We start from the raw sequence: 27,999 nt of genomic DNA, 5'->3' as shown, positions 1-27,999 counted from the left end.
CCCCAGGCCTCCGCTGAAAATAGGCTCTGTCCTAGTCGGACTTTCCTGGTCAACGAATGTTAAATAAATAAATAAACGTGTCCTTTTCCTTTCACTTTTCTCTTATATAGCCAGTGCCATTTTACAAACAATCCCTTATCTATTATTCTGCCTTGCCTGTTATTTTCCTCTTTCTCCAAACTTTCTTACCTCTTATGACAGTATTACTGTTTTTTTGTTTTCTATACAGTGTCAGTCTACTATGAAATATCTAAATACGGATTCCCTTCAGAAGCTGGAAGTTTCAAAGCTTTGAACTTTAAAAGGCAGAGAACATAAGATTGAAGTTTTGAAACTTTGAGCGTCTGAAGTAGATCCCTATGTGTGTGTGTGTTTCTATATCCGTGTAATATTCAATGTTTTAAAAACTTTTCTTCACTGTTTCAGAATTTGTACTTTTTTACACATGTTCTGTTCCATTATGTAATTGTATATTCCCATTATGTAATTGTATATATGTCACATATACAGACATGCACATGAACATACACACACACACACACACACACACACACACACACACACACACACACACACACACACACACACACACACACACACACACACACACACACACACACACACACGCACACACATGTAGCACTGAGTATTATACTGGAACTAAGTAGAATTTAACTCAAACCTACTTTTCATTTGCATTGCTTCATTATATGTAATGTTGCTGCACAGACCAGTAGCATTTCTGCTAATAGTCAGCAAACTACCACTCACTTTAATGACGTGTTTGCTCAGTTACACATCGCATTAATTACTTATATTTTTATTTATTTATTTATTTTACATTTGTTGACTGGGCTAATCTAGCTGGATATATGTCCATTTTCAGTAGAGGCCCGAGGAGAAAAGCCCCAAAACAGTATTAATTTAATTGAATAAAGATACAAAGCATCTTCTTTTAGAAAACATTATAACACTAAATAATGTAAAAAAAAAAAAAAAAACAATTTACCTTACATTTAATTTAACTTAGTAGGTGAGAGGAGGAAAAAAAGGGAAAGAGAAAAAGAAATAACAATATAAAAAAGTGAGAAAAAAAAAAGAAAAAAGAAAATAATGTTAGCGATGGTGTAACGAGATTAAGTGCATTAGATGTAATTATAGAATAGTAGGTATAGCAGATTTAGAGCAGTGGGTTAGACATAGAAAGCAAAAAGAAATGTATAGCTGGTATCTATCAAACATTTTATATACATAGATGCTCACAGGGCATGGCATATTACAAATCTCTGAAAAGGCTAGTTTTTATTATGTAGTAGTTTGATAGGGTACAGAAAATACTGAGTTAAAACAAAAAAAAATGTAGAGGAACATAAACAAACAGTGAAGGAAGTAAGAAATGGATATCAGTGTTGAGGAAGTTTAGAGGTATTTTAGCAAGGGGAGAGGGTGTCAGTCTGGTTTAGAACATGTACATAACCATTGGGATTTAAGGAAGACTCTTAGTTGGTTCTTAAACAGTGGGGTAGATGTAAGGGTAGTTAGATCATTTGGAAGTTGGTTCCAAGTATTTCCAACAAAGTTAGTAAACAGGCAGTCACCAGATTTGTTATTGGATTTAAGGGTGGCAACTAGTAACTTATTTGCTGAGCGTAGAGTTTTGAGATTTGTATAAGGACTAATAAGATTACAGAGTACAGGAGCATTAGTGGGATGGTACAGGACCTTGTGAGTGATAGTAAGTTGTTGAAGAAGAACCTGGTTTTGAAATTCCAGCCATCCTCGCTGTTTCAGATTTTGGCAGTGGTGGGTTCTAAAAGGGGAGCCAGTGGCAAATCTGGCGATGTTGTTATAGGAGGTTGCCAGCTTGTTTAGATTAGTTTTAGATAGGTTGGTATATATGGAGGAGGCATAGAGTAGGGTGGAGATTAGATGGGTTTGAGCAATAGTAGTCCTGGCAGAGGGTGTAAGAAAGGCTTTAAGCCTGTAAAGGAAACCAAGTTTTCTATTAACTGTTTTGATAGTTAAGTTTATGTGATTGTCATAGTTAAGATTATGATCAATTGTTACACCTAAGAGTTTGGTGGTTGTGCCGGGTGCTATTACAGTGCTATTATTTGATGTAATTGCAAAATTAATATGGGTAGACTTCTGTATGGGAGTGAACAGTAATAGTATAGTTTTTTTTTTGGGTTAAGGAGGAGACAGCTTTGATGGAACCAGTTTTCAACTAAGGTAAGTACTCTTTGGGTACTGGACTGGAGTTCAGCTGAAGAGGCTGTGGCACAGATTAAAACTGAGTCATCAGCATTGTATGCAGGTGGTATGGGGGAGGGTAGTTTTCAGATCATTAATGAAAATAGAAAAGAGGAGAGGTCCCAGAATGGAGCCTTGTGGGACACCCTGAGTGACTGGGAGCTGAGTAGATAGTTTGTTGTCCCAGAGGACTGCCTGTTGTTTGTTACCTAGATAAGACTTAAACCATTTGACTGCCTGAGTATCTAAGGAAAGTGATTGTAGTGTATCTAACATTAACTGATGATTAACCATGTCAAAGGCTTTAGAGAGGTCTATAAAGAGAGCAGAGGAAAGCAGGTTGTTATTTCAATTTCTATTAATACAGTCAGAGAAGGATAAAAGAGCAGTTGTAGTGCTGTGGAATGGTCTAAAGCCATGCTGGCAGTCAGCCAATAGCTTGTTTTGTATGAGATGCTCAAGTAGCTGCTGGTGGATACATTTCTCCATGATTTTTGCTAAAGGAGAGAGTATGACAATGTGTCGAAAGTTAATGAGTTCAGTTGAGTTACCACCCTTATGCAAAGGAATTATATGTGAAACTTTCCAAAGAGAAGGGATGGTACATTCTATGATAGTTCTGTTTATTATGATGGAAATAGGGTAGGCTAGTGCACTAACTGCCATTTGCAGATATTCAGCTGGGAGGAGGTCAGCTGATGGGGTACAAGGTTTAAGTTTTTGGAGAAGCGTATGGACGAGTGATGTTGGCACTGGTTGTAGAGTAAATGCAGGAGGACTATTAGCTGTTGAGGGTGGTGTAGTGGTGCTAGCTGGGGATAAGGTATTTGCTAGTGATTTAACTGATTCTGAGAAAAATCAGTTAAATGTGTCTGCGATTTGGATGGGAGTGTTTTGAGTCAAGTTAGATGGGGTAGGAGTTTTGGAGTGACCTGGATGAAGTAGCCTGTTGATGCTTGACCAGAATTTTTGTGGATTATGTGGTTGGGTTTGTTGGAGTTTAGGTAATAGTTTTTTTTGTCAAGAATAGTTAGTTTTTTAGTAGTGTGTCTAAGCTGTCTAAAGTTTTGATGGTCTATAGAGTCTTTTGTATATCTCCATTTGGACCACATCTTATTTCTCTGTAGCATTTTGTGCCTGGTCTCTTTGGAGAGCCAAGGAGCAGGTTTGTTCCTGGTCCTCACTGTACGGGAGGGGGCATGGTGGTCAAGAATTATCAGGAATTTGGAATTAAAGTATGACACCGATTCATCAACAGGTAGGTATTTTAGGAGTGACCAGTTGCAGGCTTTGAGCTCAGCTAGGTAGCTGTCTGGGTTTAGATTTTTTTTGTTCCGGGTAGTCCTAAAGGTAGTTTGGTTGGGTGTAGTGGTCTTTTGTCTAGTTATAAAGGTAAGAGAGTGGTTACTAATATCATCAGGCAATGTACCTGTTTTATATAGGAGAGGATTACTATTAACTAATATCCAGTCTAAGGTACTTTTTTATTGCTAGGTTTGTGGGTTCTGGTAGTAGAGGTGATGGTTTGATAGAAGCCATGAAGGTTTATGTGAGTAGTAGGTTTGGCTGAAGTACAGCAATACCAATCAATATTAAAATCTCCAAGGAGTATTGTTTCTTGTGGAAAGGATGTGGACAACCAGCTAAGTGAATTTTCAAGAGTATTAATGTTATTACCTGGAGGGATATAGGCACAGATAATGTATAAGGATTTATTTGTATTAATCTGGAGCTAAGTGATTAAGATTTCAGCATTGTTAGGATTGGGAGGTTGAGTATCCAATATAGTAATTTGTAATTCAGATTTATACAATATTGCTACCCCACTGCCTTTTTTGTTTAGATGATCTCGCCTCAGGATATTATATCCAGGTGGTATTATATCATCATTGCTAGTTACTGGCTTGAGCCAAGTCTCTGTTAGACATAGGATGTCAAAAGAATATAAACCTAATAGTGCATGTAGTTGTGTAATTTTATTGTTTAAACTATGTATGTTGAGGTGAGCTATGAGAAGAGAGTCGGGGCCACTAATTGGGGTTTCAGAGGTGGTATAGAATGATTGGGAATTAGTGATGGTGATTTCTGGGCCTGGATTAGGATGAATGTCCCCATATAGAAATAGGTGTTGCTGTGGTGTATGTGAGTGTTTTAATAGTTTGGAAAAAATTACAGTTAGGTTTTCTCAGTTGGAGGTACTTAATGTGGGTTAATCTATGAAAGTGAGGTAGAAGGTAGGATGATGAAAATGTTGTGTTACAATGAATTGGTGGAGATGAAAGGGAGAGAGGAGTTGTTTGTTTTAAGGGATGTTGAAAACTAGTATGGTTTAGGTATTCATAACTGGTGAGGATATGTGATATAAGTAGAGAGGGAATAATTATAAGAAAGAGGAACAAGTAAAAGAGTCTAGGTATGGCAGGGATAGGCATGTTAAGGTGAATGGAAAGCTAAGGCAGTGGGATGTAAAACTGAGTAGCAAGGAAATGTAATAGGCGAGGTTGTATAGAGAAGGTTAGATAGGGGGAGGTACTAAATAATTAGGAGTTAAGTGTTAAGTATGTAACAAGATAGGGTAGTCTATAGCTTGACATGGAGTGAGGGTGTGGCCAAGGAGGTATAGGTTGAGATGTAGTGGGGGTGGGTGGGATTTGGGGGTAGGGTAGGAGAGCGGAGTGAGCCCACAGGGCGAACGGAGCGATTTAGAGCAAGTGAAGGAAGAGGTCCCAGAGTCAATCTGTGACCAGCAGATTATAGTGGAGCAGTTAGAAGTTCCAGGTAAGAGGTAACACAAGTTTAAGATAAACAGTGGCAAGGTATATAGGGCTGGGCTAAAGACTACAGAAGGAAGGAGAGGGACAAGATAGGTTAGAGTCAGATATACTGGAGAAGGTGCAGGGTGGACTATAAGAAATACAAGTGAGGTGGGAGTTAGGAGAAATTACAGAGCCTAGTGTAGAGAACCACCTAGTGGTCAAAGGTTAAAACTACAGGCAGCACTAAAATAGAGGAAAAGAAGAAGTAGGACACAGCTGGAGTAAAGAATGTTAAAGCAGAGAAGCTTATTATGGGGTAGGAGGGGGATATGGCTGCTGGGTAACTGGCTCAGGAGGGAGGTTTCGCACAGCAAACTGGACTACAATTACTTCTTTGTATTATTTTAAAAATATACAATTCAGCTTCAGACCCTGTATGAGAGGAGACACATACTTTCACTATTTCTATAGATGGAAGGGTTTTGAATGTAGGATTGTAACTTCCTTGTAGATGAGATGGCTTTCTTTTGTTTTGAGAGGGGTCCTTGTAGGGCAGGCAGGTAGATTCACCAGTCAACAGCAGGTTTAGAGGTTGAAAAGCTAGGCAGGTTTAGAGAGGATAAAAGAGTAAATTAAGTAAGCAAGACAGCTATGCATGCAGCAACTAGACAAAGATAGTTTTGGAAGTTAGACAAATATATCAATAAAAATAATTTACACATTAAATCTTACTAAGAAAAGCAACACAAAGCTTAGGAATACTACTCTAAGTCTAGATGCCAACAGGCTCATAATAATGTCTAATCAAATCTAAGCACATGTAGGTGATATACAAGACCCAGTATTAAACACTTATTATTGTTGTAATAGCTAAAAACAATGAGTAACAAGACCCAGTATTAATCACTTACTAATATTGTAATAATAAAATGCAGTGAGTAACATAAAGTAGCACTATATGACTAGGTCATCTCAGAACAAACATTAATAGACTCAGGGACTTAGTAGTGAACAAGAAGGTACACAAAATTCAGTATCAAGAAAGCCAATCAGATAAATACAGTTTCTAAAGAATAGAGTAGCACAGCAAATCAAAATTACAATTATTTCCGCTAAGGGGATTAGTCTGATTAAATATTAAGCAATAAACAGGCAGTACACACAATCCAAGATTAAATATTGTAGACAACATAATATTGTATATCAGGTAATGTCAGGTAGCAAAAATCATTGCAGCATATCATTATAGCATATTACCATTTGCAATGACACATTTATTCATGCTTACTAAGGTTTCTACCAACTATTTTGAAATGGCTTGACATATGAATGATTGAATGTAACATTATTTGCACTACAGTTATCGCACCAGTGTTAGAACTTATTTGAACATCTGCCTGACAGTATATTACAGTGTAATAAGGCAATGACTTGTAATTTGCTATAGTGTATTAGACCAGAATTTCATTTTATCAATGTCCAGTTGTAGATTTTAGGTATTAGAGATGAAACAGATTATATATTTGTTGATTAAGTGATTGGGTGGATAAAAATTATTCAGATGGACCCTGGACCAAGCATCAACCGTAGCTTTCTTTCAAAAATATCTTTTTGAATACGTAAAAGGCTCTTCTATATGCACATTTTCAATAGAACCCCACATAATAAGCACTTAACCCTGTTTTCCACCTAAACCACATTCTGTTTCTGATACCCAAACAGTCCCAGCTGTACATTCTTCCCACAATTCCTGCTTCTGTTTATTATATACCTACCAATCATCAGCTATAACCTCCGTAGCTGTCTCTTATCAATACCTTTTCCATTATAGCAAACTCTATTTCACTGGAAAACTAGGTTTACAAATAGGTTATATATGAACTTGTTAAATGTTGCTGTGAACTGCTGTGTATCAAAAGTGACAAAATAATCAATCATATCATTTATAAACCTGCATGAAGCCTTTCAGAACTGTGTATTTGTAGTAAATTGTTCTACTGTTGTTTCATATCTTAGTCACTGAATAGCCCAGGTCATGACTGAAAATGGGTCAGTTTGGCCAGTCCATCTACCCAGTTAGCAAATGAAACACAGAAGTAAAGTAAACAAGGCCAGTACATAGCACAAATAACAAAGCATAGTATTGCAATAAGGCAAGGATTGCTTGTATAGGGCAAGTATGAACTGCAATATCTTCAAATTCACAATGAAGTCTAAAGATATGAAAATATATAGGCTGTTCTATTAAATATGCCACTTTTAGTTTACATTGGAAGTATGTAATGCACAGTTTTAGCCATGACTGTCACATGCTTTCTTATCAAGGGCATGGACATTCGTGGTTCAGAGCAGTGTGAGTGTAAGGTGGAAGTCTTGGGAGGGTGGCCTAATGGTTAAGGTGTTTGCCTTACAAACTCAAGGTGCAGAGTTTGAGTCTCACAAGGGATAATTGGCTAGGCTTTAAATGGCTTGCAAGGGCAGTAAGCCTAGTACTAACCTATGAACCTAAGTCAGTTTCCCTATCTAGGGCTAAAGAGAAAGTTTTGCTAACAACAATTATTATTTTTTTCAGAAAGCAAAGAGGGAATTCTTTTGAAATGAGTATGATTTGTGGTTTCTTGAAATGCTGACTAGACAGAATGGGCAAGTATGGCATAGAAACTGAGATTCAGTGGCTTTTAAATAATAATAAAAAAAACAATGTATGTACATGGCTCTGAAACTTGGTAGCTGACCACTGGCACTGGAGAACATTATATAATGATGCCCCATAAGACTGGAGATGGACAGATGCTACTAAACATTTTGTTAAGCAAAGTTTGGAATTGGGAGTAGTTAGATGAAGAAGTGGTAGAAATGTTTAACACAGAATGTTCTGTTTGTTGAATAAAACATCATGCTTTTAAGTGGAATTAGTTACGTAGTAAGTGAGAGAAGGTTTGACATGGAATAAGCAATTTTAGCCTGGGAGGTGATTGTCTAGTGTCAAACTGCATACAGAAAAGTGGGTTGGGTCAAACAATTCCAATACATTTATACTTTAATAAATGCTTTCATTAGGAATGCAAGAAAAGAGAGAAAAAGCTGACTGGATAGAAGCCAGCATGATAGTGGCAGTATTGCATTGGCTTTGGGTTACTTAAAGGAAATTAATCTGGACATCAGACCAATAGAAAGAGCTGATATGTTGTAATCAAAGTGATGTCTGACATTGTCAGATATGTGATGCTTTCTGTAGTTGAACTGGTCAGCTGTATATAGTATGGCTTGGAGATCAGGGTGGGTGAAATCAGGTAGCTGAACATAACTAAGAACAGGAGGGAGTCTGAAGTAAAATACCAGTGGGATTTTACCCAGAGGCTGAGCTGAAGATGAAAGGGAAAATCTGTCACCTACCATGTTTGGAGCAAATGATGAAGTGGTGTGAAAATTTTGCACAGAATCCAGCTGAATACCAATGTCTGTGAGAACAGCTATGAGTGGTGAGTGAATAACAGTGTAAAGCTGTGTGTAAGTCTGTGAAATGGACACTGGTAGCTGCACTGAGCATATTGTAATGTGTGAAGAGAACAGTGCTACTGTTTTATTTTATTTATTCTTTGCTGACTGGGTTAGTCCGACTTGGGTAGTGGCTTCTTTTCAGAAAAGACATGAAGTGGTATTTGTACTACTAGTGGAAATTTGGCCAGGGTATCATGGAACTTCCCCTGCTCTTTTTGATGGGTTCTGTGGGATTGTTTACATTCACCTGAGCTGTAACCAGCTCAAGGAGATGGGATCTCACTTTAATGTCTTATCCAACGGACAAAATTAGAACAATGGGAGGAGGGCCAAGCTGGGGCATTGTCATCTTTGACTCATGATTACAAAATTCTAACCAGGTCGAAGGAAACTCAACAAATGAGATCTCTTAAGAGGAATGATTGCTTCCCACGCTTTCTTAGGTGAGGTAAGTGACACTTACTCCTCTGAGCTCTTGTACCTGGCTGTTATTAACTGGTGAAAAATGAAAAACAGAGGGATAGGGATGTCTTGTGTTAAAGCAAATGTCTATACATAATATAATAAAATCATTATTTTGTGTGGGACCCACAGTCAGAAAGGAGGTATTAAAGTCAATATGCAGAGCTGCATCATTTTTCCCAGATGAAAGTGAAGGATGTGAACAGAGACTGCTGCTTCACCAAGAACAGATACAAATGCAAAACATATTGCAAGGTCTGCTATAAGATGGTTGATGGCTGACCAGACTGTAATAATGGAAGAAACTTGGTCTGAGGGACATTTGGAAGAAGAAAAAATGAGTGAGACAGAGACATCTAGAACTGAGAAACCCAGCAGGTATTTTGTTTTAGACTTCCTACTGTTCTCAGTAAGGAAGAGAAAGTGGGGGAAAAAAGGGCTGAGACTTAAATATGGTAAGAGTGGCGTTTCCAAAGGCTTGAGGAGTGGATGAACTGCTGGGCAGCAACTAAAGTGTGAAATGTTGGGTATGTAAGAGGTGGGTGGGTCATGGGATGGGAGAGTGGAGCTAATGTATGGCTTAATATCTGCCAGGAAAATTGGTCTAGAAACTCAAAAGTCAGAAGATTGATACATGGTGCAAATGAAGAACAAACCAGCAATCATTATTCATGAGAAAAGGAGAATTAAAAGTGGGGGGTTATATAGGAGGGAAGTACTACTATGAGCAAATAGTGCAATGCATATAAGCACCTGCCTGCACTGAGGTAGTGTTCCAACTGACTGATGGTGTATAGTAAAGAAACACAGTACTTTGAGGGGCAATATACAATGGCTCGGCTAAGCATAACATATTCAGGTATGTAAGGGATATTAGAATTTTGTGAGAAAGAATGAAAACATAATAAGAAATGAGATGTAAAGCATACAGGAACATAAAATAGTTTGCTAAGAAGGAATCCAGGTAGAACAACATAGTCCGATCTTAAGTGAAATATCAGTGCCCAATCTAAGCAGCCGCTATAGAGGTAGTTTGAGGCTGGATGACATGCAGTAATAGTAAAGAATCACATCTGTTTAGCAGGAACCCATGACGTCTTCTGAGTTCACATTATTAAAGCTGAAATGGGCAGACTGAAAAGGCTGCATTATTGTAACAATTTAATTATAGCTATTCATGCTAAATATTATTGGTGTACATAGTTTCGTAATAGCAGGCCTCAGAACTTGCAATATCGTCAGGATGAATGGACAGTTGCCACACTTACACAGCCACGACTGAAAGTACACGTAACTCAACAGGCCTATCATAGGCCCAGCAAACCCTGAATGGTATCACAAATTAAACAAGTTGCAGGCAATATTTGGTGAAATACTATACATACAGCAAAATAACCAATTATGATAAAGTAAGATTCAATATTAATTTCTATGTGTCCATAAATGATGCATAAGGTAAACCGTTAACAGTTCCTGGCACAAAGTTGAAAAGTAATTGTTTAAGCAATGTGGGCGGAGATACTGCCATTTGCTGACCCCCCCCAAAATTACCTACTGATTCAGAGACTGATAATGTTGTTTGCTACAGCAATTCAGCTGAGGAGTATTGAGAAAGCTGTATGACTAGTTCAGAGCTTGCGCCTATGCAGACAATGCTTTTCAAGTTAATAGCATTGGCTAGAAAAGATATGGGTAAAAAATGAAGTAATTATTATAAATACATCAAGCTGGTTGAAAAAAAAAGACTTGAAACATGTATTCAAGTAACTTGCTCTGCAGTGTCAAGTGCAGAGAACAAGCAGAATTTGAACTTCAAAGGCTTTGATGTTCTTTACCTAGGTAGAGAAGATTAGGACAGAGATATCGCTGCTCCATTTTGTAGAAGGCAGCACAGTTCATTTGACTGCTGTGCTGTACAACTGGAAGACAGACAAGCAGAGAAGCAAATACTGGACTACTGCCAAGATACCATTATCAAGTTTCCTTTGAAACTAAAGCACCTGAAGTGTGTCCTTTTTAACAGCAGCCTTAGGCTCTACATAAATTATGCCTTAATGAAGCTTAATCTGTAGCACAGCAAGAAAGAAACCTTTAGCGACTAGCATGTCTGACTGTTGTAGGCAGTTGTATAGAAGTCTTTTTTTTTCTCAGTTTTTTATTTTTTTATTTTTCAAGTACAGTTGAATAAATTCCATAGTATTTGTATGTAACATCTTAAATAACTATGTACACTATTTACATCAGCCTGACACTATAACAGAGCTCAATATATACAATTACTTTATAGGTATAACAATCCAGTTATCAGAGTGTATCTGTTCAGTTATTGTAAAGTGTCAATCGATGATAAGACTTTTTTCCATGGATTGCTAATAAATGGCCTAGGATGAATCCTTAATTCTTTAATTTTAATTTCCAACAATGCTGTGGTCTTCAGTAGGCTGTAGAAGTCTTCCAAAGTCAGTATTGTGTTTGTATTCCATCTACTTGTTATACACTTCCTTGAAATTGCAAGTATTGTCCAAACTAGATACATATTTGACTCATTCAAATGAGGACCTTCAGACACATTTAATAATACTAGAGCTTTAGATAAGTTAAACGATTCATTAAATAAAGCTTGTAAAAATGTTTTAATACCATTCCAAAATGGCTTAATTTTAACACAGTGGAAAAAAAATGTGATTCCAATCTGCATTGTGTATTTGCTCACACCTCCAACATATTCCCTTTGTGGAATAATTAATTTTAGTAATTCTGTCTGGGGTTAATAATGCTCTGTGCAAGCATTTCCAATTAAAAACTTTCCAGTATTGTGCAAAGGATTTATGTTTTATTGATAATAAAATATTTGATTTAATTTCTTCAGTTAGCTGTAATGAGTGTCCTTTTGTTATATAATTCCAATATGAGGATTTGGGTGTTGTTTTATAATTTATCAATATCTTGTAAAATTTCGAAATACTATTTCTCATGTCATAATCTTTATATATGATTTCATACAGGTACTTCATAAGTTTAAATTTAAATAGCTGCAGTGGTGGTGTTGCGGTAGCGTTGCCGCCTCACAGTAAGACGTTGTTCTGTTCGATTTTCAGCTAAAGCGTCTTCTGTGTGGAGACATGCGTGAATGGGTGTACCTTCGTTGAAGGTTGTACGTTAGGGCTGGCAACTCAGTACATAAAAATCTACTACCAATCATTAGTGGACCGGAGTTCCGCTGTGGCGACCCCTAACCGGGAAAAGCCGAAAGATACAACAACAACAACTTCATAAGTTTAAATATTTCTTTAAATGAAGAATTACTACTTATTCTGCATAAATCTTGCAAATACGTCAGAATGCTTTGCATAGTTAACCAACCTTGTTGTGGAATTTTATGTTGTTTCTGTTGTTTGCATATCCAGAACTTTTAGTTCTTTCATGCATTGAAACCAACAAACAAATCCTTTCTGTTCCCAGGAATTAATTATTTCTCTGTATATTTTATGTGGATATCTCTTTGTAACTATGAATGGTGTTAAAAGATCAAACCAAATTTTTAAATCTATATTTGCATTAATAATTTTCCTAAATGAGTCAATGTAATAATTAATCATATGAGTTTTAGTGAGCTTAGTTATGTTATATTGCATACTAATACATAATATGTGGCATGGCAAATTGTTTTTATCTGTTGTATAGAAGTCTTAACTTCAACAATCCAATGGATGCAATCAAATCCATTTTTGTAATAGCAGTAGATAGGAATCTCTCACTTGCAAATCTTGAAATCCATATTCAGTATCAGACTTAGCTTGGGGGGTAAGCATGGATTTGAATATCAGTTGTTCTAAAACAAGGAAGCTATACCTCAAATGAAATGATTGACTTGTCAAAGTAATTTAACAAAGCCCATTCAGATCCAGCTAGAGCACCAAACAGGTAGCTGGCCAACAATTTTTTTATGTCTGGGATTTCGACCTCTCCACACAAATGCACTAGCACCTCTGCTCCCCCACTGCAATAATGGAACACCAAACATAAGTAAGTTCCACGATTTGCAATCGAGTTGCCTGGTTGTTCTTTTGCTCCCACCCAAAAGGGCTTCAGTGTATCACACTGAAACAAGAACATCTAGATAGCAATCTAATGTATGTTGTCAGAAATCAGGCATAAAAGATAGAAAACCTTATCCTGATTTGGGTAACAAAGGTCTGTAATGGGCATTTGTGTTGTACTGAAACAGATCTGTGGAATAAAATATAGCAAAATGCCAGAAGTAATAAATAGAAAATAGGTATGCCTGTTTTGCAGGCTTATATGCGTAATATAGTCAATCACAGAGTAAACTATGCAAAGAAACTAAATGCAGGCAAATGCAGCATTGTTGCTAAATATCTGAAAGATACTTAAATGACAAAAACAGTTAAGATAACTAAAGCAATTAAAGACCCTTACAAAGCATAGTATTTACAATAACTACAGGTAGGAGAGAAAGAAAGAGGAGTACAGCTAATGTGAAAAAGAGTGGGTAGTAGCTGGAAAAGATAGTAAAGGGACTGGAGCTGGAGGAGAAGTCAATGTAAAGATAGAAGAAAGTCAGAAGTTAATTGGTTGGTAGGAAGTAGAGACAGGAAGGGGAGTGGAAGTACAAGGGAAGTAAGTGGATACAGGCAAGGAAATAAGGAAAGAAGATTGAGGATGGAATGCTTGTGGAGCTGGTAGACAGAAAAAGAAGAAATAAGTTATGGAAAATAAGTGTAGGATAGGATTACTGTGGAAGTTAGGTTGTATATGTAGTGTGGAAGCAGTTATATTTTGCATTGCTAGTAAAATATTGTTTTAAAGGTAATGAAAGTTAGAAAAGGACTGTATGTTTTTTAGGTTAGAAGGAATGGATTCCCAGAGCTTTGGACCATGAGAGAAAAGGCATGGCTGGTGCTGTGTAATTTATTCTGTGTGTAGGGAGGAGAACAGGGACTCCAGATGAAGCAAATGATCAATGTTTGTAACTGGAAGATTTAGTAATTGGACACCATGTGAGGGAAGGAAGCCTTGATTGAGAGGTTTGTATAGAAGCAAACTAAGAAATAAATGAGATTTTATAGGTTGCCTGTTTGTTTTCATAAGGGTATGACAGTTCAGAAAAAAAACATAAGGGTATGACAGGTCATAAAAAAAACATAAGGGTATGACAGGTCAGAAAAAAAACGTAAGGGTATGACAGGTCAGAAAAAAAACATAAGGGTATGACAAGTCAGAAAAAAAGACATAAGGGTATGACAGGTCAGAAAAAAACATAAGGGTGTGACAGGTCAGAAAAAAAAACATAAGGGTATGACAGGTCAGAAAAAAAAACATAAGGGTGTGACAGGTCAGAAAAAAACATAAGGGTGTGACAAGTCAGAAAAAAAAAACATAAGGGTATGACATGTCAGAAAAAAAAACATAAGGGTATGACATGTCAGAAAAAAAAACATAAGAGTATGACAGGTCAGAAAAAAAAACATAAGGGTATGACAGGTCAGAAAAAAAAAACAGGGTATGACAGGTCAGAAAAAAAAACATAAGGGTATGACAGGTCAGGAAAAAAAACATAAAGAGTATGACAGGTCAGAAAAAAAACATAAGGGTGTGACAGGTCAGAAAAAAAAAACATAAGGGTATGACAGGTCAGAAAAAAAAAAACACTCCACAGAATGTAGAAGCAAACTTATAACAAAAAACATTCACTGGAAGGCAGCAGAAACACTGCAAATAAAATAATTTATATTTATTCACTGAGATTTAGTGCTTTCATTCAAAGACTTCATCAGAATAAAAGATGCAGTAAAAAACACATTTAAATACACTGGTAAAAAAAAATCATCACTTAAATAGTTAACCAATCAACTAACAGTTCCAATTCAGTCTATAAAACACATTTATTTAATGACTAACTCTAGGAGTTAGTTCCAAAAGATTTTAGAGGAGGTAACTACAAGAACAAAATTCTTAAAAGAGAAACTCTCTGGCAAGTTAAGATGCGAGCAGACAAATATCCTGATATTAATGAAAGCATCTGTATAAATTTTTTAGAATAGCAAACTTGTTTAATACTGGCTGGTTTACATACAAAATTGTCATTAATTAAATGTGTTTTATAGACTGAATTGGAGCTATTAGTCGATTGGTTAAATATTTAAGTGATGTTTTTTTGGTGTCATTGCTTCATAGGGTTGCTGTCAGTTTGTCGAAACTTCAGCAGTTCGAACACCATATGTTCGAACTGTGATATTCGAAAACTGATTATCGCGAAGCCGCGGAACACAGAATTCTTTCCCAGGGAAGGAATTCAGTTGGCCGTTTCCGCGGCTTCACTATTTTCAGCACTGTGGTGGAAAGTTACAGGTCGGGTTTAGGTAAGTGTGCAATTGTGCAGACATTAGGGTTAGGACACAGGTTAAGTGAGTTAGGGTTAGGGCACGGGTGAGGTGGGTGTGTGATAGTGACAGACTTTAGGGTTAGGGCAGGATAGGTGAGTTAGGGTTAGGGCACGGGTCAGATGAGTGTGCGATAGTGACAGACCTTAGGGTTAGGGTTTGGGTTAAGTTAAGTGGATAGATGGTAGTGTATGTACAGTTAAGTGTAGGGTTAGATGTAGGATTTTAAGTGTATGTGTGTGGATTGCTGTTTTTTTGGTGTGCTTGTGTTGTGTGTGTGTTTCTTGGAACAGCGATTTTCTTCCCTGGAAAAAAAATCACTGTTCTAAGCCTTCGATAGTTTTGCACTTCGAGGTTAGAAGTTCGAACATATGGTGTTCGAACTTCTGCCGTTTCGTCGAAGTGATATAGACCCACTTCATATACTCTCTCAGTTCAGTGGGTAACGCTTAAATATTTCTTGTTTCCTTGTGCATTTTTACATTTTCTTTACTGTCCATTAATGTAACCTTTACACTTGCATTATGTCCTTACATGACCATAACAACTGGTAGGCAATCATTACATCAGTCATATATAAGGTACGTTGATGGTGTCAGTTGCACATTTGATATACTTTGATTCTGTTACATTATGTTGACAAGTGCTGTTCTTGTAGTCAGTAGAAAGCACAGAATTTTTGACATGTACATATATTTCTTAATGCAATAGTTAGACCTTGGGCTATGATACTCCTTGCCATGTGGATTATATACTGATAGTCCACATCCCACCCTCACCCCCCCAAAGGAAACCACCATAAAGAAAATTCTCCAAAGCCAATTTTGGGCTTCTAAAAACAGAGGTGGCTAACTTCACGACACCCATCCAAATGAAAAATAAGTGCATGACTGCTGAATCATACACCAATGCGGAATGGGCCATACCAAACAGAACCAAGATGCTTTCCTCCAAAAAAAGGAAGCCAATCTGGTGGTCCCCCACCATAAATAAACTCTACAACAGAAAGAAAAAAACTGTTGCAGAAAAGGGTGAATTCCCAAGACTGGAAAAACTTCCTTGTTAGCCTCAGCAAAAATCTGAGATACATCATCAAATCCTCTAAAGCTAGCTATGAAAACAAAATTGCTGCAGATTCTAAAGACAGCCAGAAGGCATTCTGTAGTTATGTCAAGAATCTACATGGCAATACTCAGACGTGCTCTGAGTTACAGCATAATGGCAATACATATACAGAACCAACTGATATTGCCAACATATTGGCCAACAGGTTCAGTGTGAACTTTATCCCCCTTTCACCACCTAAAGGGCCTATCACAATACCCGAGGAATGTCAAGTCCCTACTATCACAGCTATACAGGTAAAAAGCACACTGTCCAAAGCCAAGAATACAGCTTCCATGGGACTTGATAATATCCCTGGCTGTGTTCTACATGAATTACAAAGTGAACTACCACCACACCTGAGTACCCAGTTCAATCACAGCCTCATTTCAGGCTTTGTTCCTACCGAATGGTGCACTGCTATGGTCATCCCACTCCACAAAGGGGGAGCGACTACAGACCCTGGGAACTACCACCCTATTAGTCAGACAAGTCTGATATGTAAGGCTATGGAGCGCATCATCATCATCATGGACCTTATAAATAAGAACATAGGGAATCTCCAAACTCTGGACCTCACGCAGTTTGGGTTTGTGAAAGGTAGATCATGCCTGCTCAATGTGATAGACTTCTTCAAGTCTGTTACCAGCGCTGTGGATAAGGGCAAGGTAGTTCACACAGCCTACCTAGATCTTGCCAAGGCCTTCGACACCATTCCTCAATCAGGAATCATAGATAGACTTGCTAAACTAGGCATAAACCCCTATGTCATAAGATGGGTTGCCAACTGGTTCACTGACAGATCCCACACTGTGAAAGTAGTGGACTCCAAATCTGACTACCGACCAGTTACAAGTGGTGTCTCACAGGGATCGGTCCTAGGTCTTCTCCTGTTTGGCATCTATTTCTCTGAAGTTCAAGTCAACACAAAGGGACTCTGGTTGACCAAGTTTGCAGATGACTGCAAATTTGGAGCTATTATTGATTCTCCAACTGATGTAGATATTCTACAAAAAGGCCACACTGACACCAATGACTGGTGCCAGAACCATGGCCTTAAGCTCAATGTCAAAAAGTGCATTGTTAATCCCCTTTGGGAAAAATTCGGTGCCCATGAACTACCACATAAGTGGTAGTCCACTAAACACCAAAGGTGTGAGAAGAGACCTGGGGACACAGGTTGACAGCAACCTCTCCTTTGATAACCACATTGCTACTGTTGTCAGAAAGTCCTTCTATGTGGCATATCTCATTAAAAAAGGTTTCTCATCCAGGAAGAAAGAGGTCATAATCCCTCTCTATTCATCCCTCATTAGACCTATTATAGAATACAATGCCCCATTTGGTATGTTCTTCACTAGGCACCTAGAAAGGCCACAAAAATACCTCACTAAGAGGATCTTAGACCTTAGACACATGCCCTTTATGGACAGACTCAAAAAACTCCAGTTATACTCAGTCTCTTATCGCCTACTTAGAGGTGATCTCTTCTTCACCTACAAAGCCATGTCTGACCCAGTGCTGCTAGATATGCTACACCTAAAGAAATCCCAATCCCTCCATGGCACTCGCTCCAGGACACCTAAACCTCATTACCACAATAAACAGAACATGCTGGAGGGACAGGTTCCTAACCCAGAGACTTCCCATACTCTGGAACAAACTTCCCATTCACGTCAAGCAGAGCACTTCACTGGCCCTCTTTACGAGAAATCTTGATGAGTGGATGGGCAATAGGATGTTCAGCCCGGGGATCACTTCAGTGGTCTTGCTTGACAGGGGCACTGGGAACTAACTTTGGGCGGCATGATGCCAGGGAATCTTCTTGGGCTAGGCTTATATAGGCTCCAGGGCCATTAGCCTAGTACACACCTATGAACCTATGAACCTATTATGTATATGTGTATGCGTCCTCTTTTATAAGCCATTCTAAATGCTTCTACATCTCAGCAGATGTCTCATACCTCTTTCTGTTACATTTCCACTATTAATGGCATGATTTCTTACCTAACTTTGTTATTGGCAGAAAATACCCTGGCATGTGACTTACATGATGTGTTAGTACATAAGGTTATGGGTATATTGTTTGCCATCTTGAGGCCATTATGTCCATGTATTACATATGACATGGATCTATTACAAAGGTGTTATCCAGTACATTTCAACTTGCATAACAAATATACTTGAAAGTGTTAGTGTTTCGTCTTTTGCAGATTTACACAGACACATGACTGATGGATTAATTCTCATGTGACCAATACGTCACATACATAACACTATGGCCACTGTACGGGGTGTGAGACTCATATGTATTGTACACATTGCTGTTTTTCTTTTACTGTTAAGGCTCATTTAGGAATATGTATGGATGTGCAGTTATTGTCACGTTACAGAGTGTGGGACCTGTGCTAGTACACCCATCTATAGACAATGTGCATGATCACTTCTTAGTTGGACTCCAAGGACCAGAATGGGAACCAGGATGATGACGATGATGATGATGAGAGACTGGGACGAGCATGCACCATCATTTCAAATGACAAACAGTGGTGATGTCCTCCAAGATGCTAGCCAGATGATCTGAGAGACCAGATCTGTAATGTCATCATTGATGTATTCCAGACCCAGGTGTGAGATATGATGGGAAATTTATGCAGGAGATGTGTGACTCTTTCCAGGAGATCACACATTAGATCATTCAGGATGTTTGACCCCATCAGGGAGGTCTTTCTGTACTGTAAATACTGCCTGTGTGATCTATTCATGTAATGCTGCCACCATGGTGTGTTCCCATTTGGCTATTTTGCATTTTTATGCACATGAGGAGACATGGTGGTTGAATGAGGAAGTACAGGAGAGTATACAGAGAAAGAGGTTGGCAAAGAAGAAGTGGGGTTGTCAGAGAGATGAAGAAAGTAGACAGGAGTATAAGGAGATGAGGTGCATGGCAAAGAGAGAGGTGGCGAAGGCTAAAGATAAGGCATATGAGGATTTGTTTAAAAGGTTGGACACTAAGAAGGGAGAAAAGGACCTGTACAATTGGCTCAACAGAGGATCCGAGCTAGGAAAGATGTGCAGCAGGTAAAGGTGATAAAGGATAATGAGGGAAACATACAAGCGAGGAGAGTGTGTTGAGGAGATGGAAAGAGTACTTTGAGGAGTTGATGAATGAAGAGAATGAGAGGGAGAGAAGGTTGGATGATGTGGGGATAGTGAATCATGAAGTGCAGTGGATTAGCAAGGAGGAAGTAAGGATGGCTATGTAGAGGATAAAGAATGGAAAGGCTATTGGTCCAGATGACATACCTGTGGAAGCATGAGTGTGTTTAGGTGAAATGGCAGTGGAGTGTTTAACCAGATTGTTTAATGAAATCTTGGAAAGTGAGAGGATGCCTGAGGAATGGAGAAAAAGTGTTTTGGTACCGATTTTTAAGAATAAGGGTGATGTGCAGAGTTGTGGTAACTACAGAGGAATTAAATTGATCAGTCACAGCATGAAGTTATGGGAAAGAGTAGTGGAAGCTAGGTTAAGAAGGGACGTGATGATTAGTGATCAGCCGTATGGTTTCATGCTGGGAAAGAGCACTACAGATGCAATGTTTGCTCTGAGAGTGTTGATGGAGAAGTACAGAGAAGGTCAGAAGGAGTTGCATTGCGTTTTTGTAGACTTGGAGAAAGCATATGACAGGGTGCCTATAGAGGAGTTGTGGTATTGTATGAGGAAGTCAGGAGTGTCAGAGAAGTATGTAAGAGTGGTACAGGATATGTACGAGGGTAGTGTGACAGAGGTGAGGTCTGCGGTTGGAGTGGCGGATGCATTTAAGGTGGAGGTGGAATTACATCAAGGATCAGCTCTGAGCCCTTTCTTATTTGCAATGGTGATGGACAGGTTGACAGAAGAGATCAGACAGGTGTCCCTGTGGACTATGATGTTTGCAGATGACATTGTGATCTGTAGTGAGAGTAGGGAACAGGTGGAAGAGATCCTGGAGAGATGGAGATATGCTCTACAGAGAAAAGGAATGAAGGTCAGCAGGACTAAGACAGAATATATGTGTGTGAATGAGAGGGAGGACAGAGGAATGGTGAGGATGCAAGGAGTAGAGGTGGCAAAGGTGAATGAGTTTAAATACTTGGGATCAGTAGTTCAGAGTAATGGTGAGTGTGGAAGACAGCTGAAGAAGAGAGTACAGGCAGGATGGAGTGGGTGGAGAAGAGTGTCAGGAGTGATTGTGACAGACGAATACCAGTAAAAGTGAAAGGGAAGGTCTACAAGAGGGTAGTGAGACCAGCAATGTTATATGGGTTGGAGACAGTGGCATTGACAAAAAGGCTGGAGTTTGAGCTGGATTTGGGAGAGTTAAAGATGCTAAGATTTGCACTGGTTGTGATGAGGGTGGACAGGATTAGGAATAAGTATATTAGAGGGTCAGCCCAAGTTGGAAGGTTTGGAGACAGAGCCAGAGAGGCAAGATTACATGGTTTGGACATGTGCTAAGGAGGGATGCTGAGTATATTGGGAAAAAGATACTAAGGGTGAAGGTACCAGGTAACAGGAAAAGAGGAAGGCCTAAGATAAGGTTTATGGATGTGGTGAGAGAGGACATGCAGGTGGTTGGGGTGGCAGAGCAAGATGCAGAGGACAGGAAGAAATGGAAACAGATGATCTGCTGTGGCGATCACTAACGGGAACAGCCGAAAGAAGATGATGCTCACATTTGTGCACAAATCCCATACTGTGGTCACACTTGTAGGATGTAACTCCTGATGCACACTTCACATTTCTGTTTGGATGGAGCAATATGTTATTAATGATTTCTGACAGTTGTTAAACTATGACACTGCCAATATCACCATGGTGTCATGCTTATCAGATGCTAATACACTGAAGACATTGTTACGGATGTCAGGACAAGTACTCCTGCACTCTGTATGTGGCTTGCCTCTTCTGCATGCAGAGCACATTGACAATGTCATTTCAGATCTAGTCTACCCTTTTATGTGACAGATATGTCTGACACAGGTGACATTCTGCTAGTGTGACACTTGTCTTTCTGGCAGTGTTCACATGTTTGCATGGATAGTTTCCCACATAAGCAAATGTGATACATTACAAACATTACGTTTGATAACATTCTGCTCATATCACTACAATGCAATTCTCCTGTGACTACATTCAAATGGGAGATATATGTGTGAAAATTTTGCACACACTCTTGGACACTTTTTAATTTTGATATGCCAGTTTACATACATGGCCTATTACTGTCTTTGCTCAAGTACTGACCTTGCCATGACAGGAGGTCTCTTTGGCACTATGCACTTGTGTGTGATGGTTAATTATAACTTGTCTGCCATGTCTTACACCGCTGGATTCTATTGATGTAATGTATGCCTCTGACAGTGACATTTCCATAGTCTGCCACATTGCTAGATGGTGTTACTATCATGGATTGAGATTCCCCATAGTCTTTGGGAATTCCATGTTATCTTATGAATGCATAACATGCAGCTAACTTATTTTTGCAAACAACTCTACTGTGTGCATGTAGCTTATATTCTTTCATTTGTACACCTTGGCTGTGTATTACATGTTAACATATGTGTCCAACTGTCAATATTTATAATATGGCCAATTTCCTTTTTATGGCTGTACAACTGGATGCCCCTAACATAGCAAACACAATGTAAAGCTATAGTGTTAATGTGTCATTCACACGCAGATGGTATGACATAGTTGCATATATACAACTGTCCTTTGATGAGTAATACACATTTACACATTCTGTTCGTATCACTTTCTCTGAGTGTGCTAGCTGTCATCTTATGTTAGTATGGCAGTTTATATGTGTATGAAATAATGAACCCTACTTTCATAATGTACCAAAACTAATTGCTCTTGAACTGCTGCACATTACTGTGTTCATGTTTATATCCATAACCAATGCACGCTGCACACATGTCAAACGTTGGCCATTTACTTCAATGTACCTTGTAGGGGACTTGCAGGCCATCTTGTGTTGGAGACACATGCATGTGCAATTTGTTTGCTTAGCTAGGGTTGTCCCACTTTTTTCTGTGCCAGATTTCTCATGCATGCATTTCTTTACTACTGTGGACAAGATTCATATACATGATATATGAATATGTGTATGTACACCTTTTTGTGACATATCATTGTTGCAATGTAGGAGTACTAGGACAATATGACATTGTATCACCATATTAGATATCATACACATTAAAGACATATATAGACAAGGTGGTGGTAATTAATTAGATTCCATCTGTGTTTATATTTCACTTGTGTGTTTTGCATTACCCAGACATTTGTATGCTTCTGCATAGCTATGTATGCACAGGCTTACATTCTTTACTTTTTATTATTCGTATACTATTTTATTATGTATATGTATCACCATGTGCTTCACATTCATGTCATTCTGTGGGTATGTGTGATGAGCCTTCTTCATGTTTGGCTTGTGTGATGTCAGTGCATGTCATAAATTCATGCTGCATTCCTGAACACAGTCTGTGTTGTTCCTAGCATGCATAGGATGTCTGCTTTGACATCTAGATCCTCTTTCTCCTGTCCTACTGGTGTGTATAATTACTGATTTATTACACAGCCATGTTAAATTTTTGCAACAATACTGCTGCTTGGCACTGTGTTTAGTTGTTTGCCAGTAGTATGCAAGGCCGGAGGTTCTAATCTCACCTGCACTTTTCTGCTCCTACATTTCCTTGACTGAATTTGATCAGCCTTGCTATTGCATGACTTACACTTGCACTTCCAACAGCCTACTAGATGATAATATTCAATGTCCATTGTGTACTGCAATGCCAGCAATCTCCATTAAGTGTCCTCTAACACACCCCTACCAACAGTAGTACTCCTTTTGGGATGACTGTCACACAGTTTGCAACATCTCAGCACTGCTTCGTGCATTGGTACTTAATGTATTATTGAGGTGCACCATGGCTGTAATGCATCCTTACCCTGGTCATCATCTTTACTTAACCAATGTTTTACACTCAGTATGTTTACTGTCTGTGCACCTTACCTGTTCTTTATGCATATTACAGACCTTTGTCCATCATGTCTTGTGATACTTGTTATTTGCTTGTACCCACACTTTTCCCCACCTCCTCTTTACATGCATCCAAACTGGGGTCTATTCCCTCAAAAAACAATGCTCGTGCCCTCCTGACTCTCTCCTTGACCTTCCATTTCCATCATCCCTTTTGCTTGCCCCTTTTCATCATCCTCACCCCACATGTGCTTTGCTATCACCCTATTTCCTTGGGTGTGTGCACTACTTGTGTTCCCCACATGTCCAACACCCATTGTTAGCCACTCTTAGAACTGGTACTGTGGCCGTGATTACCACTTCACCTTAATGGGCTAAAGTTTTTATTAGAATTTTTGTGGATTATGACAGATTCCACAAACAATAATGGGTGTGTACACGTCTATCTGTGATTTATGATGATATCCACAACACATTGCAAATATTTGTCACTTTTGGGGACTATTGCTGATGCACATTTGTCTTTGGCCATTTTTTCAGCATATTACTAACATGTTCCATTGAATATATATACCTTCAACACACATACAGTGGTAACACACATATATCACTTTAAGTATGACTTTTCCTTTTAATAAGATGTTGCTACACCTGAATGTATTTGTGCTGATATTGCAGATTATTTCTTGTGTCTGCATTACACAGTGTTATGCTCAGTGGAGCAGGGCACATTTGCATATAGATAAAATTCTTAAAAAATCTTTAAAAAATAACCATGGAGTAGACCATCATTTTATATTTTTAGTGCTTGAGATTATTTCTGAGAATTTAAGAGGGGGGGGGGGACATTCAGAATAAGACTGAATCCGTTAAACAGAAGTGGATTCTATCCTTGAATGCTGACAAAGCACCTGGCTTAAATGAGGTTGTCTCCCTTAAACCATTTCTGAAGGCTAGACCTTTGAAACATTGACTTTGTTTTTTATTAGTCATGGTTTTAGTGTTTTATGTACTGGCACTTTAAAGTAATGAGTGCTTAATTAATGTTCTAATTGCTTTTATTGATTTGTTATTTAAATGATTTGGATGTTCCTCACAAGTAGTCTGATGAAGTGGTGTCAATTTACCATGAAAGTGCTTACTCTGTTTTTATTTATTTTTATGTATTAAAGTGTTTTTTTGGATTTTACCTGCAGCTGTGTTGGTTTTGGTACTTCTACTGCATATCACATTTGCATATAACTTAGCTTGCCAAAAATCTTGCGCAGAACTTGGCAGTATTAATTGAATTCAACTAAGTTTATGGAATCTGGACTCATGTATCTCAGAATATCTTGAGAGAGGTGTTATAACAGTGATGTGTCTCAAGGCTGCTGTCTCATGCCATTTAGCCCTTGTATTTAGAAAGCAAGAGTTATTTCAACATTATTGCCATTAAGTTACATTATTATGTATATTGTGATATTATATAAATATATATATATATATATATATATATATATATATATATATATATATATATATATATACACACACAGACACACACACACAAACACACACATGCATGCATGTGCATCTGCGTTATATGTTTAAAGTGGGAGTAGGACTTCATCGAGAATATGTCATGCTTCCCTACTATTTTTCATTCTCATGTATTGGATATCAAAGTACAGCAAAGGTGAAGACAGAATCAGCCTTAAAGAAGGTTCATTGTTGTTTGTAGAGGATATTTTCTTGGGCTCAAGTGACTGAGATCTGCCGTGTTCACTGTGAACCCCTGAAATGAAAATCAGCACCTGCAATATGAGGTTGTGGTTGTAACCCAAAAAAAGAGGATTGCTCATTTCAAGTGAGGGGAAGCAGTTACCTCAAGTGGAAGATTTTATGTATCTTGGCTTCTTGTTATTAAATGATGGCGGAAGGAAATCACAAAGTTGATTTCCATATGGGTCTAATAAACAATACTACAGGCTTGTACTGGGCCATAGCAGATTAAGAAAACCTGAGCTTTAGAATGAAACTCTTAGTTATTGCCCCATATTCACCTGTGATCATGACAGCAGACAGTAATTGAAAGGATGAAACCACAGAAACAAAGAGGAAAAATGAGGTTCCTTCTCAGTGTTGCTCATTCACTCTCAGTAGGACAGTGAGGAGCTTAGCAAATCAGGGAGAATAAAGACCAAAACTGTTCTTTTAGTTTGGGAGGAGTCAGTGTTTATGCACCTAAAAATGATGCCTTTTAGGTAATCGGACACACAATTTACCAGTCACAACTCACCTGGACAAGGCCTCGCAACAGATTCAGGACCTCTTGGTGGAGTTATATCTCTCAATTTCCCTGGAAATATCTGAAGATCCTATAGAATAAGCTGGAGATGATTGTTTAGAAACAAGGAAATCTGGTCTTCGCTGTTTAACTTCCTACCCTAAATCCCAACAGGACAAGAGGTTTAAAAATAGAGACAGTCAAATTACATATTAAAAAGATCACAGGACTAAAGTCCCTGAGCTACTAATAGAAGTTGTGAGCTCAATCCCTTTATTCAGTACCTTAAACATTTGAGTGGACATCTCTGTTTCACTTACAGTGCTATTAGGGACCCAGTTGTCTTGAACCTCCTGTTTTTCCACAAGTCCTATATCCCCACCAATACTAGAACCAGGTTCCTTAATCATCACCAACAAATAATCAAAAAATGATGAAGGGACACATTTATAACTCACCACCTCCCGAACTACTGGAATAAACTTCCCCACCATGTTAAGCAGTGCAACTCACTATTTTTCTTTAAACATAAAATGGATGACTAGATATGTATCCATAAATTTACCCCAGGATTTACTGTTATGACCCTACTGGAGAAAAGAGATGGTGCCCAAGAGAGAGCACTGGCAAGGTATGAATGGTCATGATACTCAGTGGTCTTGCAATATCTATGAATCTATGGATCTGTGAATCTATAAGTATGACAAAAAATGAATTATAAGCCTGAGGAAGTTGAAGGTATTTGAAAGAAATATACCAGTTGGCTAAAATGAGAATTTGAAAACTGAGAATACTGAAAGTGAATCTCTACTGGACAAACTGAGTTATTACCAAAATGAAAGTCTCTAGGAATTTTTCTAATAAACCCCTGAAGGATTGGTCACTGATATTCTAAATATCACAGTAATATTTTTTATATATATTTGACAGGTTTAGTATTTCTTCATTCAGAAATAGATGTCAGAATCTTATTAAGAATGAATAATGTAACAAGGATAGGGACTGTACAACCCCAGAGTTTTGTATATATGGTTGTGGGAGGTGCAGTCCCCCACATTTTAGAGAGTAGAGAGGGGGCTTGTCTCCCTCTGAAAATTATTTTTTTTCTATTTGTATGTTTCAGAATGCTTTGTATTCCCAGGGTTTTATTCATGATCGCTCTTTTATCTGCAGATCACAAATGAGTCAGTGTCTTGTCAATATGACAAAATATTGAAAGGTGGCTTATAAAGCTGTTAATGTCACATATCAACTTAAAAGTAATTTCAGCACTGGTAACATGAATATAAAATAAAATATCAACTGAGAATTGTAATATTATTAATAGAAATTAAAATCATTCTTGTCCTAAATAGTCTATAGACTGAAACCAACCAAGCCTGAATATCTTCCTGTTGTACTGTAGAAACTACAAGATATTTTAGTATATATTTGCAGGAAAAAGCACATTTTCAGATCTGTAAGGGGTTTACTGTTCATTAATATCAGAGTTTGACAAACTTGCAATAACTCTTGGTTTCCTGCATTTGAATGCAATAGCATAACAAGGATGGCTGATGTACTTGTAGGAAGCCAATCAGCTTTTTTCAGTAAGCAGAAGTCTTTTTTTTTTTTATTGCTGGGGAACCATTTCCAGTGACGGGTGCAAAGCAATAGATGAGCCAGCTATGACTCTGATTCAATGTGTTTTAATCAGGCAGTGTAAGGGAGAAAATGATTGTTCAACTTATTGGTCTCTTTTTAGTATTTTGAGGTATTCTAAGCCGTATTGTAAAGTTTCAGGGATGTGTACAAAAGCTCAACACACAGGGTTAATAAAGAGCATGCATGCTTTAATGAAAATCCAGTATTCTTTGTTATTTACAAACAAACTTCACTGACCTTTAGATATGGAAACAGCAAGATTGCTTAAAATATATTCTACATACATGTGATATAACTAATGTTGCCTTTGTATGACAACACTGCCTCTTGTTGAATTATTCATGAAGCTAGAAAAAATGTCCTTTTTGGTAATTCCCAGCAGAGAATATAATGTTAGACACAAAGATTCAAACAACATTGAATTAGAGAAAGATCTAAACAGGAGACATATGTCAGACCTCAATAATATCTACTTAACAGAGTAAAGAGATATATTCTTCAGTGTCATAACATAGCCTGATATCATAATGCCTTCAAGTTAAGCATTTCAGAATATGTTCTAGCTGACTGAGTTG

The sequence above is a fragment of the Protopterus annectens genome, chromosome 2.part0, assembly GCF_019279795.1.
Source record: "Protopterus annectens isolate FY-2018-M chromosome 2.part0, PAN1.0, whole genome shotgun sequence".
Classification (NCBI taxonomy): Eukaryota; Metazoa; Chordata; order Ceratodontiformes; family Protopteridae; genus Protopterus; species Protopterus annectens.
The sequence above is the reverse complement of the archived record's forward strand: the minus strand, read 5'-3'. Positions refer to the sequence as shown.